The sequence below is a fragment of the Vitis vinifera genome, chromosome 8 (assembly GCF_030704535.1).
Source record: "Vitis vinifera cultivar Pinot Noir 40024 chromosome 8, ASM3070453v1".
Lineage (NCBI taxonomy): Eukaryota > Viridiplantae > Streptophyta > Magnoliopsida > Vitales > Vitaceae > Vitis > Vitis vinifera.
The window spans coordinates 8,255,478-8,271,168 of record NC_081812.1 but is presented as its reverse complement, the minus strand read 5'-3'; positions in this window follow the sequence as shown (position 1 = coordinate 8,271,168).

Below are 15,691 nucleotides of genomic sequence, written 5' to 3'. Positions count from 1 at the left end.
GAACAAGTATCCCCTTCCTCGGATTGATGATTTGTTTGATCAGCTACAAGGTGCTTGTGTGTTCTTTAAGATAGATCTTCGATCGGGTTATCACCAGTTGAGGGTTAGAGGGGAAGATGTACCCAAGACTGCTTTTCGAACTAGGTATGAGCACTATGAGTTTCTTGTTATGCCTTTTAGTTTGACTAATGCACCTGTTGCTTTTATGGACTTGATGAATAGGGTATTCAAACCCTATTTAGATCAGTTTGTGGTGGTTTTTATAGATGACATCTTGGTATACTCAAGAAGTAGAGAGAAGCATGAGGGCCATTTGAGTATTGTATTACAGACCCTCAGAGATAAGCAATTGTATGCTAAACTGAAGAAGTGTGAGTTTTGGTTAGACCGAATTTCTTTCCTTGGGCATGTGGTAAGCAATGATGGCATCTCAGTTGACCCTGGCAAGGTAAATGCTGTAGCTAATTGGAGAAGACCTAGTATTGTGACTGAGATTCGAAGTTTCTTGGGACTTGTTGGTTATTATAGGCGGTTTATAGAAAAGTTCTCTAAGATTGCCCTACCTTTAACTAAGTTGACACAGAAGGGAGTTAAGTTTGAGTGGTCTGATGATTGTGAATGTAGCTTGCAAAAGTTGAAGAATAGATTAGTGTCAGCTCCTATTTTGACTATCCCTTCAGGTTCAGGAGGATTTGTGGTGTATAGTGATGCCTCTCATCAGGGTTTAGGTTGTGTTCTTATGCAGCATGGGAGAGTTGTAGCTTATGCTTCTAGACAGTTGAAGCCTTATGAAAGGAACTACCCTACTCATGATTTGGAGTTAGCTGCTGTGGTTTTTGCACTTAAGATTTGGAGACATTTTCTTTTTAGTGAAACTTGTGAGATATTCACAGATCATAAGAGTTTGAAGTATCTATTTTCCCAAAAGGAGTTGAACATGAGACAGAGAAGATGGATAGAACTACTTAAGGACTATGATTGTATTATTTAGTAGCATCCTAGGAAGACGAATGTTGTAGCTGATGCCTTGAGTAGGAAGTCAGTTGGTTCTCTAGCAGCTATTAGAGGCTGTCAAAGGCAGTTACTTGAAGAGTTGAGGAGTTTACAAGTCCACTTTCGAGTTATGGGCTTAGGAGCACTTGTAGCAAATTTCAGAGTACAACCAGACTTAGTTGGGAGAATTAAGACCCTACAAAAGAATGATTCCCGATTAGTGCAAGTTATGGAGGAAGTTAAGAGGGGCAGTAAGCCTGATTTTGTTTTGTCAGATGATGAGATCTTGAGATTTGGGACTAGACTTTGTGTCCCAAATGATGAAGACTTAAGGAGGGAGCTTTTAGAGGAAGCTCATTGTTCCAAGTTTGCAATCCACCCAGGAGGGACAAAGATGTACAAGGATTTGAGGCAAAACTATTGGTGGTCAGGTATGAAGCGTGATATTGCACAATTTGTGGCTCAGTGTTTAGTGTGTCAACAGGTGAAGGCTGAACATCAGCGACCAGCAGGGTCTTTGCAGCCACTTGCTATTCCTGAGTGGAAGTGGGAGCATATTACCATGGATTTTGTGATAGGATTGCCAAGAACCTTAGGGGGTAATAATGCTATTTGGGTGATTGTTGATCGGTTGACAAAGTCTGCTCACTTTTTGCCTATGCAAGTCAACTTTTCTTTAGATCGTTTAGTTTCTCTTTATGTGAAGGAGATTGTGAGAATGCATGGAGTACCAGTTTCTAAAGTGTCTGACAGAGATCCTCGTTTCACTTCTAGATTCTGGCATAGTCTACAAAAAGCTTTGGGCACTAAGTTGAGTTTTAGTACTGCTTTTCATTCTCAAACTGATGGCCAATCAGAAAGGGTAATTCAGGTTTTAGAAGACTTGTTGAGAGCTTGTATTTTGGACCTGCAAGGTAATTGGGATGATCATTTACCTTTAGTAGAGTTTGCTTATAACAATAGTTTTCAAGCTAGCATTGGGATGGCACCTTTTGAGGCATTGTATGGTAGGAAATGTCGATCTCCTATCTGTTGGAATGATGTTGGAGAAAGGAAACTTTTGGGGCCTGAACTTGTGCAGTTGACTGTTGAAAAAGTTGCTTTGATTAAAGAAAGATTAAAAGCAGCTCAAAGTAAACATAAGAGTTATGCTGTTCATCGTAGGCGAGATTTGGAGTTTGAGGTGGGTGATCATGTGTTCTTGAAAGTTTCACCTATGAAGTCTGTGATGAGATTTGGGAGAAAAGGAAAACTTAGTCCTCGTTTTATGGGTCCGTTTGAAATATTAGAAAGAGTAGGCACTTTGGCATATAAAGTAGCCTTGCCCCCAAGTCTATCTAAGATTCATAATGTTTTCCATGTTTCAACCTTGAGGAAGTATATTTATGATCCATCTCATGTTGTGGAGTTGGAGCCTATTCAAATTTCGGAGGACTTGACCTATGAAGAGGTACCCGTTCAAATTGTGGATGTGATGGATAAGGTACTACGACATGCTGTTGTCAAGTTGGTAAAGGTCCAGTGGAGCAATCATAGTATCCGAGAGGCCACTTGGGAGTTAGAAGAAGAGATGAGAGAAAAGCATCCTCAATTATTTCAAGACTCAGGTATGTCAAGTTTAGAGGACTAAACTTTTGTTAAGGAGGGGAGGATGTAACACCCAAGCATTTTCTCTTAAGGGTAATTTAGGAAATTGTTATTAATAATTAAATTAATTGATTAATTAATTTAATAAAGTGGAAGAGGGGTAAAAGTGTAATTTTACGAATAAATACCCTAGGTATAAATTAGAAATTTTATTCTTTCCCTTCTTTTCTGAATAGAGTTCCTGTTCGCAGAATTCCAGAGAATGTAAGGTTGGAGTCAGATTTCAGGGTTGAAGAACAGATTTCTATAGGTAAGATTCTAACCCCTAGTTTAATATTTTAGATTCATTGATTAATTTCAAACACATTAGATATATTTTTTTTGGAAAACCCCAAATCTAGATTAGGGTTAGATTATTTTTTAATTCGTTTTAATATCAAATAGTGAAAATTTAATATTTTGATTTTAGCATTGGAATGGGAGATCTTAAGTTTTATTAAAAAAAAAAAAAATTCCTTGGAATATTTCGATTTTAGGTTAGGGTTAATTAAAAAAAAAAAAAAAAAAAAGAGAACACGTGTGCACAGCACTAGAAGGAAGGAAGGAAGAAAATAAAAATAAAAATGGGGGGCGTACATGTATTGTGCTACTGGAAGCATGGAACCAAAAAAAAAAAAAACGAAAAAAAAAAAGAAATAAAAACAAAAGGTGTGTGTGCCAGCCTGCCAAGAAGCCCCTTATATATATATATATAATGAATTGGCAATAAAAAAAAAAAAAAAAAAAAAAAAAAAAAAAAAAAAAAAAAAAAAAAAAAAAAAAAAAAAAAAAAAAAAACTTGCTTTTTGGTGTGTACCCGAGAATGAGTAATGGTTAGGTAGCTATTGAATTGGATAATAAAAAAAAAAATGATATTTAGTTTTAAATTAACAAATAAGATAATAGTAATAATGGTATTTTTGTAATAAATAGAATAAGAGATTTAGCAATATATATATATATATATATATAGAATTTTATAATGAAATAAAGTTATAATTTAATTAAATTAGTAATGTGTTATTAGAAACAAATTGAGAATTTATTAGTTTTATTTAAATAAGGAATAGATTAGTTAAATTATAAATAAATAGTAATAATTGTTTCTCTTATGTTATATTAGGTGAAGAGTATATTATATTTTTTCAGAATTATTCTTCTCCCAAGCTTTCAAGGACTTCTTTTGAGGTAAGGGAAGTTAATGTAATATTTATAAAATTAAATTATCTTATATGTTATTTTGAATTGTGGAAAAGAAAATGATATTTTGTTACCATGCATGGATCAAATTGTTTTGCACTAAATGTTATGTTGGAATATTTTGTTTTATTTATGACACAAAATATGGAGATATTATGTTGTGTAAATTTGAATACTTGAACAAAAACATCACTCTAGTTTATTTGGCCTTTGTCAACGGGATATAATAGTTGACTATTCGGCCCTGTCAACGGGATATAATAGTTGACCTTTACATTTCATGGTAGGAATGTAATTGATTTGGACCCTAGCCTCTAGGGGTTTGGTTAGAGGTTACTAGTACTAGTAGTGTTTGGTTCCGTCCACCAGGAACAATTTGAGGCTAGCCACCCATTTGAAAAGTCCCACCTAACTGGGCATTTGATATTTGACAACCAGAGTAATGAAAATTGAATGGATTTGATTGAATCTTATGTGAAAGTGTTTGAATTTGATATGAAAATGGTTGGTTGAATTTTGAATATATTGGCATTTTTGAAACTATGATATTTGAAAAAAAAAAAATTTGATATCTCCTATTTGAAATGAAAATATTTGATCCATGAATTGCATTAATATTCCTTATTGGGCTGTGAGCTTATTCCCAATTGTTGAAAATTTTCAGGTACTCTTAGTTCGGGTGAGGAGTGATGGCTAGGCTGAAGAATGGTCATCATTAGGATTTGACTTAGGATTTTATGTTGGATTTTGTTTAACTGTTAGTTATGTTCATTTGGATCATTTGATATTTGGAAGTTATTTGGAAATTGAATTTTGAGGAATTTAGATTTTGTTCCGCTACTCTGAATAGGCATTTGGTAATTGGTAACATCTAGTTACAATATGATTGTTCGGGTCAGATTATACTTTAAGCCTTCGGGTTTGAGGTGTGAAATGACCGTCACGCCCTTGGAGTGGGTCTTGGGGCGTGACAGGTGCACAATTCAATTCTTCGAGTACAGAGTTGCAACAAAATACAGCTGATATCTGATGGAAAAAACTGATGAACACACACATGATATTTCTATAGCTCTGTCATCTGTCCATGCTACAATAGAGGATCCTATTTTCATTCTCAGGAAAGCTTTGCTAGTTATAGTGAAACTGAATATTCCTAGATATGATACCATCCACGTCACTATAGTTGAGACAAACATCGAATGTGACACTTCCATTCCTTTGATTGGCACTTCTATATTTCATCCATATAGATAATATGGGACTCTATGGAAAGAGATTATGATTACAACAACCCTAAAGGTGATGATGGCGGTTCGAAATGTAAAGATGAGAGCATGTGAAGAACCTGCGGATTGCTCGAATGTTTCCAAGATTGCTCATAGATATATTTTAGATTTTCAAGAATTCCTTCGACACTGTCAAGCCTGCCAAGAAGTAGAAGGAATTGGAACAGCTTCAAACTCATGCACAGAATGTACACCTGCAATTTAATCAAATTGAGATGACTCCCTAGAACTTGCAGAATTTGCACTCTCAATTACAATAGGAATAGAAAGTTCCACATTCGGATCTAAAATTGAACCTTGAAGATTGAAACAGCTGGTGGTGTGTAAGCTTGATTTAGAGAATGAAGTAGAGTGGTCCACCAGACACCTTTTGATAACCAGCAGATTGCAAAGCCCCAAACAAGAGTTGATTCTTAAAATCGTATTAATTGTGATTGATGTTCTTCTTAAGTCGATACAGGCAAGAGTATCATCTTCGGTTTTATAAGGTGGAAAGGAAAGTAGAAAGATGGAAGTATTGAGAAAACATAGGAAATAAAGCAAGTGACAGGTAATACAAGTTGAGGTTGTACTCGTTAGTCATGGGCTCCAGAGCGTCAAATACTTCAGAATTTCAGATTGAAGATTTCAAAATGAAGTCTTTGCTAGAACTTGAAATGGTTGAAGTCATGACATTGTTTCCATTATTGGCATCAACAAGTGATGAGTTAGAGATGAAACAACCATCTGTAGACTGGAAAACTGCATCAGGTTTCAGTTCTGCCCATGCAAATGGTTAAAAGAAGCAAGCCAAGTAACAACCACTAGTAGTAAGATCTCTGAACATAAGTCTTTTGAGCTGCAACTTGAGACATCTTGCAGAGCTAATGATGTCAAGAAAGTAATCTATTGCTATCATCAAGTTGGTTTAAATGGCGAAACCAACAACACTAAACGGAGTTGAGAGCCCTCTTCGAGTGTAACGGTTTCCCGGATTAGAAATTGACACCCTTGCCATAGCTACATCATCGAATAATGGAAGTGGGCCATCAGTGAACTCCCTCATACAGGCTACGGATATTTGGTTAGGATAATTGTAGAGGTAAAAGATAAAGCTCATGATAAGCAGGAAAACAAAGAACATGAGCTAAAGAATAATCCAGAAGAAAATTGTGAAAAAGTTGATGAATCAAATGAACTTATGAGCGAAGACTTGAAACTCGAGAATCAGTGGCAACAAGTGAGTATAGGCTTTGAAATGAATATGGCTAGTTCTTCTTCAGGCATGCCAACAATGTACAGAGGCCTCTTAACACAACCACCAACAATGTAGCCACAACCAAATCCCCAATCACACTTCTGCGTCTTTCTCTAACTTGGCCACCTTGGTGCACATCATCCTCCCCCAAATGTTTCTTTCTCTTCTTCTTGTGATATTATACATTTTAAATTTGAATTTCAAAATCTTTTTCATCAAAACGGTTCTAGTTTTCTTCAAATTTCATCATTGGGAGATTTCTTTTAGAAAATAAAATTCAGTTTTTAATAACACTCGTTGCCATATTCCTTTGGCAAACACCTTTCTTAATTTATTTAATAATTTTCTTGATTTTTCAACAAGCATGAACAAACTTCATGGTTCCAAATAATGGAATTCATTGAACCAATTCATGAAAAAGTAATTAGGGCTTTGGTGGGGGCCCAACATCCATGATATTTTCTTCAATATTACTTGTTTGATATTTAATTGATTGTGCTTTCTCTTTGTGAATGCATGAGATTATTTTACACTTGTTATTGAGCTAATCTTGTTCCCCATTTTAGCGCTTAACTTGTTGCCCAGGGACGCTCTCCATCTCCCTATTTTCAAAATTCCATGAATATCCATGTCTTTGTGTACTATGCCCTTGCTTGATGTCATGCTTGATTGCCTTAATATACGTTTGATCGTTCGGTTATCTTTGATGAAAATACATGTGTGTTTTATTTTCCAAATTAACCATTGATGTCTTATGATAGCGCTTAAGAAGCAGTCCAGGTACACACCCTAAATCTTCTTTATGATTTGTGATTGGTTTTCTTGTTTGGCATGTTATTTTTTTTGAAATCACCTAGACTACTTAGGTATCTATAATCAACCAATTAATTGCCCCATTTCCCTCAACTTAGTCAATAGAGACCTTTAGGGCTTAGAGGGGTGCTACCTTTTAGAGTTACCTTCCCAATAGGTAACTTGATCCCCGGACCTAGACTCGGGTTTTTCAAAGACACGCTTATCCAAAAACTATGGAGTCATTTCTTTAGGGTTTTCTTTCTTGTTTTATTTTCCCTTTTAAAATAAAATAAAATAAGTGGCGACTCCATTTTTTTCCAAAACTAATTTTTCATTATATAAAAGCGAGTCTTGCCATTGAGTGGGGACGCATGTGAAAAATGCAGGTCCACATACACTAATACAAGTTCAAGATAAACAAACATAACAATTATGCTACAACCCTTTAAGCTACTCCAAAATCACCTGGGGCATTTTGATGCACTCCCTGCTTTATCTGATAGTCCTCAGGAGTAATATCTGCATCTAAAAAGTTTCAGTAAAGAAAGGGTGAGCATTTGTACATTACTTAGTAGTGTGTCTTACACCCAAAGGGGATAATTGGTTCTACTGGGGTTCAAAGATATACAAAATAAAACATTCAACCATAAAATAAACAACTCAAACATTTTATTTGATCTAATTATATCACTTCAACAATTCCCAACGATTAAATAGAATGCATGTGAGGATGTGACACATAGTCATGATACACTGTTATTTTCGGGCTTTCACCGAAGGATACATGTAATACCTAGTACTAATGAATTAAATAGGCAATAATGATTATCTTAGTACTTAACTTTAAATGTGCTTAATTAGATGTTAAAACTAGTTTAGTGCTAATCTTATTTAATTATGAATTAAACCTTGATTAAGGTTAAGTGGGATTAGTTAATGACTTAAGCATTCTTATTAGGTTCTTAGGGGCTGATTATAGTTATGAAAACCTAAAGGACTAATAGGCAACTATAGATTTAATATTGGATAACTTGAAGGACTAAACAACAAGGACTAAAGCGCAATTTTGGAAAGTTGAGATTGGTGGTAGCCTTATGGCCTGCCACCACTTGCTTGGCTTCTTGGGGACTCTTCTTAAGGGCTTGCAACCTCGTTTTGGAGCCTTGTGTCTACAGAAACTTGGGTTAGAGAGAGAATCTAGAGAGAGAAAGTGAAGATTTGAGGTAAGGAAGTTGATTAATTTAGTAATTTTGGTGTATTTGGGTTCCCAATGATATTTTGAAACAAATTAATGGTAAAGTTTGTGTAAAAGTTGAGTGTAATTAGTTATAAACATGTTTTAGTTATAAATAAGAATTAATTAAGGTTTAAAGTGTTTTAACTTAAGTATTTTATTGATGGAAAGATCAACATACATCTTTGTTTAGTTTGGTTTGATTGAAAAGTAGATTAGTAAAGCATGTGATTAATTAGATTATTTGGACACTTGGGACTTGTTAATGGGTTAGGCTTTAGGAAAAATTAAAACAACTAGTGTTTGGTAATTAATTAGGGAATATTAATATGCACTGTAAAGATTTTTTAATTCAATTCAAATTTGATTTGAAAACCCATGGGCATGTAGATTAGAAAATATGAGAATTAAAAATTAACAATAGTAAGTTGTTAAAAATTAGTAAGAAAGGAAAATGTCATAAGTTTTAATTGTATAAATTTTCATGGTTAGAAAACCTAAATTATGTTGTTTCATTTCAGTTCCTTGTAATAGGTAAAGATTGCCTGCATAGAAGAATCACAAAGGGGAAGTCAGTGTAAGGTAGGGAATTTTATGTTGTTCCATGGTGTATCTTGGTTTCTTTCCTTGAAACATTTATTGAAATTTCATGTCATTTCTATGATTTCATGAAATATTTTAATGTGTCATTGCATCTTGGTTTATTGTATTGAAATGTTACAATGATATTGAAACGTATATTGGTATGAAGATTCATGGTTCAGTGTTGTGGAAATGGTTCATGATGTGGTTGCATTGCAAGAAGGATATGGAATAATGACAGATGATATCCAGAGAATTGATTGATATGTGAGAAGTGTTTATGTGAAGCTATAAGCACTATCCTTTGATATATTGTTTATGTGGGACCGTGGGTCATTGGGTGAAAGTCCTTAATGCCCTCGAGGAAGACACTCTGATGTGGGTGTATGGGGTTGGTCCTGCCCTTGGGTTTTAGTCCTTAAAGACATAGGGTTGGTCTTGCCCTTGGGTATGAGTCCCAGAAGACGGGATATGACTTACCCTTGGGTGATGTCCCAGAATATTCATTATTATATTGACTGAGTATCTTGTGGAGCATTGATATTTGATGTGTACATTGGTGGGGGTTATCGGTTTATCAGTTGTGAAAGGATGGATGAGGAAAAGCAGAGATGAAACCATCAAACTCTTGCATACCTGTTTGACATTATTGCATATTTGTTAATGGTTATAAAAGTTTATCATGCATGCTATTATATGTTTAATTCAAGGTTTTTAAGGGTATGCTTAGGATGGTTATAAACTTTGCTACCGAGTTGTGAACTCACCCTATCATTTCCACTTCTAGATGCAGGTCATAAGACCTATGTTGGAAATAATGCTTGAGCATTTCTTTTCTGTTGATTGGATGTTGTTTGCTCGCATTGAAAGTGTTTTGAGGCTTTGCCTTTGTATCATACAAAGACTAAATCTTTTTGAAGGAATGATGTAATGTATATTTGTCATGTACACTTGTAGTATGGGATACCCATAGTGAACCATGGGGTTTTGGTATATGTAAAGTAATATAGTACAAGTTTTTTTTGTGAAACAGATTATATTTTGTTAACTAATAGTTACAAAGTTTAATACAGGATGTAAACATCTTTATAACAACTTTCCATATTTTCTTTTTACACAAAATCAAGCAGGAACTCAACATTTAAATTTTTGTATCCCCAAATTTTTGAAAGCACTTATGTTGTATTTGAGTATCAATTATTAAGTCTAAAACCCGGGGGTGTGACAATACACCTTCGTACTAAAATACACTCCTCATTCGAAGTCTTCTCAGGGTAAACTTTTGGTTCTTTCACCCTAAGGATCTCACTCCCATCTTAATTCACCTCTTACGGGCCTTTACTTTTCATCATCATTTTTTTTTTCTTTTTCAATTTCATGTAACTTTTCAACAATTTTTATTTTTCCTCCACACAACTATGATGAATATGAAATGCAATAATTTCACATATCATTATTCACAATTTTCCCAAGACAATTTTTATTAAATCCAACATAATAATTTCTCCACCATTACATTACCCCAAATATCAAAGAAAATTCCCAATACTACAAATATAAACAAAACACAATTTATACCCTAATTTTATTTATTCCCAACAATCTTAATAATTTTTTTAATACCCAATACAATTATTTTTTTCACATTTAAATCACCAAAAACATTCAAGAAAAATCCCAATAATACAAATATCAACAAAACACAATTTTTATCCTAATTTCATTTACTCCCAACAATCTAAATAATTTTAATCACCCAATACACAATTTTCCCACAATTAAATAATCCCAACATCACAAAAATTCCAAAGAAAATTTTGTAAATCACCAATTTTTTTTTTCATATCAATAATCACATTCAAAAGCCACAAATACTACCTATTTATCTCCTAACAACAAAATCTTTAAATTTTTCAAAGAAAAAGACATTAAATAGAAGTTTTAGGTTCAACCACCCTACCTTAAATAAAAAATGTCTAACCGTTGAAATCAAAATCTGACTCATTAATATTCCTCATGTTGAATAAAGTGTTATTCTAAAATCTCACACAAAATGGAGGTTGTTTGAGGGGGTCAAACAACCGCCCGAAAGTGAGCGACACTTTCCCTTCTGCGAATGCCCCTATTCTTACCTTTTTTTTTTTTTTTGACTTTACCCCCATCTCGACCTCATGATTATATATATATATATATATACAAATTTGAAATACCATGTTGTGTACCCTCATTTTGGTCCAGGTTTTGGGTATTTTTTTTACCACATTTTTTTTACCACTTGGAGGGAGCTTTTGGCATCACATATTGAGAGAGTGGGCTAGAGAGTGTCCTTTTCATAGAAGCAACTAGAGAGTGACACATGGAGAGAGAATATTCTGGCTGTTAGAAGGGAGAACGTATTCTGTTGTCTGGGGAAGAGATATTTTTCTAGGAGTTCTGGTTAAAGAGAGGAGAGGATAGCTTGAGGAGCAACTTGGGCTGTGAGGGAGCATGTTTTAGGCTTTCTGAAGAGGCTGGTTGTTGCTTGAGAAGCAAGGAGGCTGTGAGTGAGTAACCAGTTGAAGCAGGAAGGGAAGATGGAACCATAAAAAGGAAAGAAACATTTTGAAGGAGTTGGAAGGAACCAGCAGAGAAAAGAAGGGAAAAAAGAGTTTCAAGCTAAGCAGAGGAAGAGATCATCAATTCAGTCCAGGTTAAACTTGGTGCTTGAAGGTGCATATTTGGTGTTATGCATATTTATGAAATTCAAAACCGTTTTTTCATGCAATTTTTGTTGATTCTTTTCTGGCTCCATTTATGAACAACTTGAGCGTTCTTTTATTTTATGAATACCTTGAATATGAACCTTCCTTTCCTGAACTTAATGTATTAAAATCATGTTCTCACTCCCCTTTGATCCCACCTATGTTTAGCTCCTTGATATTCATAGAATGGAGTTAGATTTAACAGTTTTTTTCTTCATTTTATACATACTCTGTTTTACTTCACCCTCTTCTCTGTTTCTGGTATTTTTGGAGCGTGGGACATCATGTTTAGGCTGGCTGTTTTGATTGGAATGCTTTTGAGAGAACTCAAGTGAATAAGACAATGTTTGAATGAGGTCGGATTTGTGAAAAAGCAATATTAAATGACCATCTAGATGAGATACTCACATGAAGATGAAAGGTGCCTATGACAGTGTTTCTCAACCCTAAACTCATTCTCCATGTCCACTATCATCATGCCCACTGCCCACATCCAATACCCATCCCACTACATCCTTTCATCTTTTCATACCCATAATACCCATTTCTCCCACTACTTTCAATCACCCACCCCACCATTCATTCCCCATTCATTTCTTTTCTATCATCCCATGAGCTTTCCCTAGAAATTCATTCTCTATCAAACCCACTTTCCATTATCTCCCATTGCCCATTCCACCAATGATATCCACACCATTCCTACCCTAATATATTTAACATCATGCCCATTTAATCATCCTACATACCTCACATACCCGTCACTACCCTCCTCTCATCTCTCTATCCCTCATACTCTACCATATCCAACACCACTCACATATTTTCTCCTCCACTTCCCCATTACTCCATCATTCGTCAGACTCCACCATGAAACCTACTACCACAAAGAATTGGACACCTTTGACTATGGAGTCCTTTTTTGTATATAAGCAAAAATGGAACTGATAAGCAAAGAGGTTACAATCTAGTTTGAAATTATGAGGGGAATTCCAAATTCAAGGCTCAACAAAAGCTCTTCATTTCAGTACGGTTTGTTTTCAGCAAGTTATGGATTGCGTCCTAAATTGAGAAAATGCATCGTCCGTTATGGGTATTGTGATGTCCACCAGGATGTTGACACTTTTGAATCTGAACTTGTTGGTGGGCTGGCTGATTTTGTCCGCTATGATTGGGTTCGGACACATGGCATAGACCCATATATTGAAGATGTTGGATCATGGTATGGGGAATCCTCAAGTGAAATATGGAATTGGCCGTGTCACATGCACTATATCCTGCATGTATCAACTCACATAAGGTGGGGCTATTGAAGGGACTGGATTGAACACAATGAAAGGGTTTGGTGAGGTTTTTGCACACGGGTTCTCTACCAAGTTTAGTAGTGTCGACATTATGTACAAGCACTTTGGAATGGAGATAGTAGCTAAGGAACTTCATCTTGATCAAGGACATCCAAACATGCATCAGTTATTTTTGGCTATCTATAAAAGCTTCATGGAGGTAGTTGATGCGGTTGACAATGTGATCAATTAGTATGATACAGACCAACCTCCAAGATATGTGAGTAACGCACACTTGTCTTCAAGAGTTGAAAAATCGAATTTAGACTGAATCTGTCATGTCAAACTACTAGCTGGGAGCTTGCCCTTGTTACAGTTCCAAGCTCTGTTGGAATTTTTATGTGTGGACTTACATAATCAATTTGATAAAATCATAAATCAGTGTTAATTTATTTTTGCATTGTGGTCCATAATGGGACTGGACACATGATTCGTGTGAAACTCCAGTCGGGTCATTTAATAAAAAACATTTATAAAACCTATGACCTCATACTAGCGTAGCAAAGCTACTATAGAATAGTGGCTCTAGGGTCGAACTCTAGGATGAGTTTTCATTCTACCAGTGATATACTCAAGATTAGAAATTTAATTTAATGATTTCCTTTATCAAAAACTTAAAGTTTAAAAGAAAATAAAATTTGTTTTGAAAGTGTTTGAAACTAAACTAACATAAACTAAGTAAAAATGGAAGGAAGAAAGTCTCCCGGAGCTAGAGGTTGCTAGGATCAAGTTTAGAATGCAAAGTGGAAAATTCTGGATTTTTCTCCTCGCATTGGGGATTTAACCTATAGTTATTTCCCGAACCGGTATAGGTTTAACAATGAAGATTTAATCCATAAAAAGTCAATAGAAATGGTAGTCAAGGTCCATTAATGGCTTTAGACACTATGGGTCTTCACCTTGAGCCACTTTCCAATGGCTCGTACATGATAACTAATGGACTGATATGGATCTAGCAATAAGCATCCACAGAGACCTGAAGCTTACCATGTATTGGCCATTCAAAGTGATTCTAAGGGATTTAAAGCAAAACTTTGGATTTAGAAGCCATTTATGAACTCCAACTACCTGTATTTAATGCACGGGAGTCTTCCACCTTTGCATCTGGACTTTTCACCTAGCTTCCTTCACTCCAAGAAACCAAAATTTTAGCTTCTCATCCTCCGGGAAAACATCCTCAGAGGTTGTTTGGCTTCCAAGAAAAAGAAACTAGTAAAGAGAAAAGGGAAACGAGAGAGCTCTGTATTTCACTAAGTGTAAAATTTAACATATATGTTTTTTCCAAGAGGTGATTTCCACCCCTTATATAGTCTTTACAAAAGCAAAAGCTTGTGATTGGTTAGTTACAAGGATAAGAAAAGAAATTACATCAAAAAATACATAGGAAAAGATCTAAAGTGGAGTCGGCAAAAACAGAGGAAAATTCGCACCACGCATGGGCTGTGCGAATTTGGAAGGTGTTGTACGAATTTCGCACAAGCTTCGCACAAGCTGAAGGTGTTGTGCGAATTTCAAGGTGTTGTGCGAATTTCGCACAAGCCTGGAGCAGTTGTCTTCCGAAGGCCATATCTTCCTCATTTCAGCTCCAAATTGTACACGGTTTGAAGCGTTGGATTCTTGACTTCCTGAGCTTTGAAATGATATATCATGTAGAAAATGGACTTCGGGAAGTGCTCCAAAAGTGCGAAGGAAGACGGCAGCTGCTGTCCTCTGTTTTCTTCATTTTCTCTTTGCTTCTCTTTGCTTCTCTATGCTTCTCTCCTTTGCTTGGCTTGTCTTAATGATCCAAAAAGCTGTCAAAACACTAAAACTAGCCACAAATATGATTAGAAGTCATTGCTAGGTCCTTAACATGCCAATTGGGATAAAGATGGAGAACTACTACACAAAAGTGCTTAAAACATAATGAATTAAAGGTGTAAAATAGCACTTTTTGGGTAGTAATCACTCCCCCCAACTGACACATTGCTAGTCCCTGAGCAATGAAGGAGAGAAAAAGAAAGAAAAATAAATAGATAATATAATAATTTACAAAATCATGCTGATCACTCCAAAAAATAATCAAGTGGCATGATTGGATCAAACTCTCACATGGCAAGTCAAGGATATAAAACTCAATCATCAACAAGAGTCATCAAATAAATTACCTATCACAACATGCAAAGAGCGAGCATTATGCAAATTTGAGTATCAAAATAATTTCCACTCCCAAAGGGTCAACTCTTAATCTTCCACAAAAATCTAAGTGTTAAGATGCTTAGTTTCCAGTTATAGTATGTCAAACTATATTCTCCCCCCAACTAAGGTTTTTCTCTAACTTTAGCAACACTAACTCATATATAGAAGGCTAAGAACGCACCTCTTTTTTTTTTTTTTTTTTTTTAAGATGTATATACTCCACCTATCCACCCATGTAACGAGCAGTGAGGTCGGTGTCTCCCAACCAGTAAAGGATTAGGACACCAGACTTTAAAGATTTTCACCATATACCCCTCGGACCTTGCTCAGGTTTCAAAGCAAGTGAAGCAAATTTTTCATAAGACACATTGGCCTTTTATAAGGTGTCCCAACACTAATAGAATGAGGTCAATGACACCAAGTCGAAAATTTCCTAAGTTTAGGGGGTGAGAAAGTTTTCCATCTTATAACTGAAATCT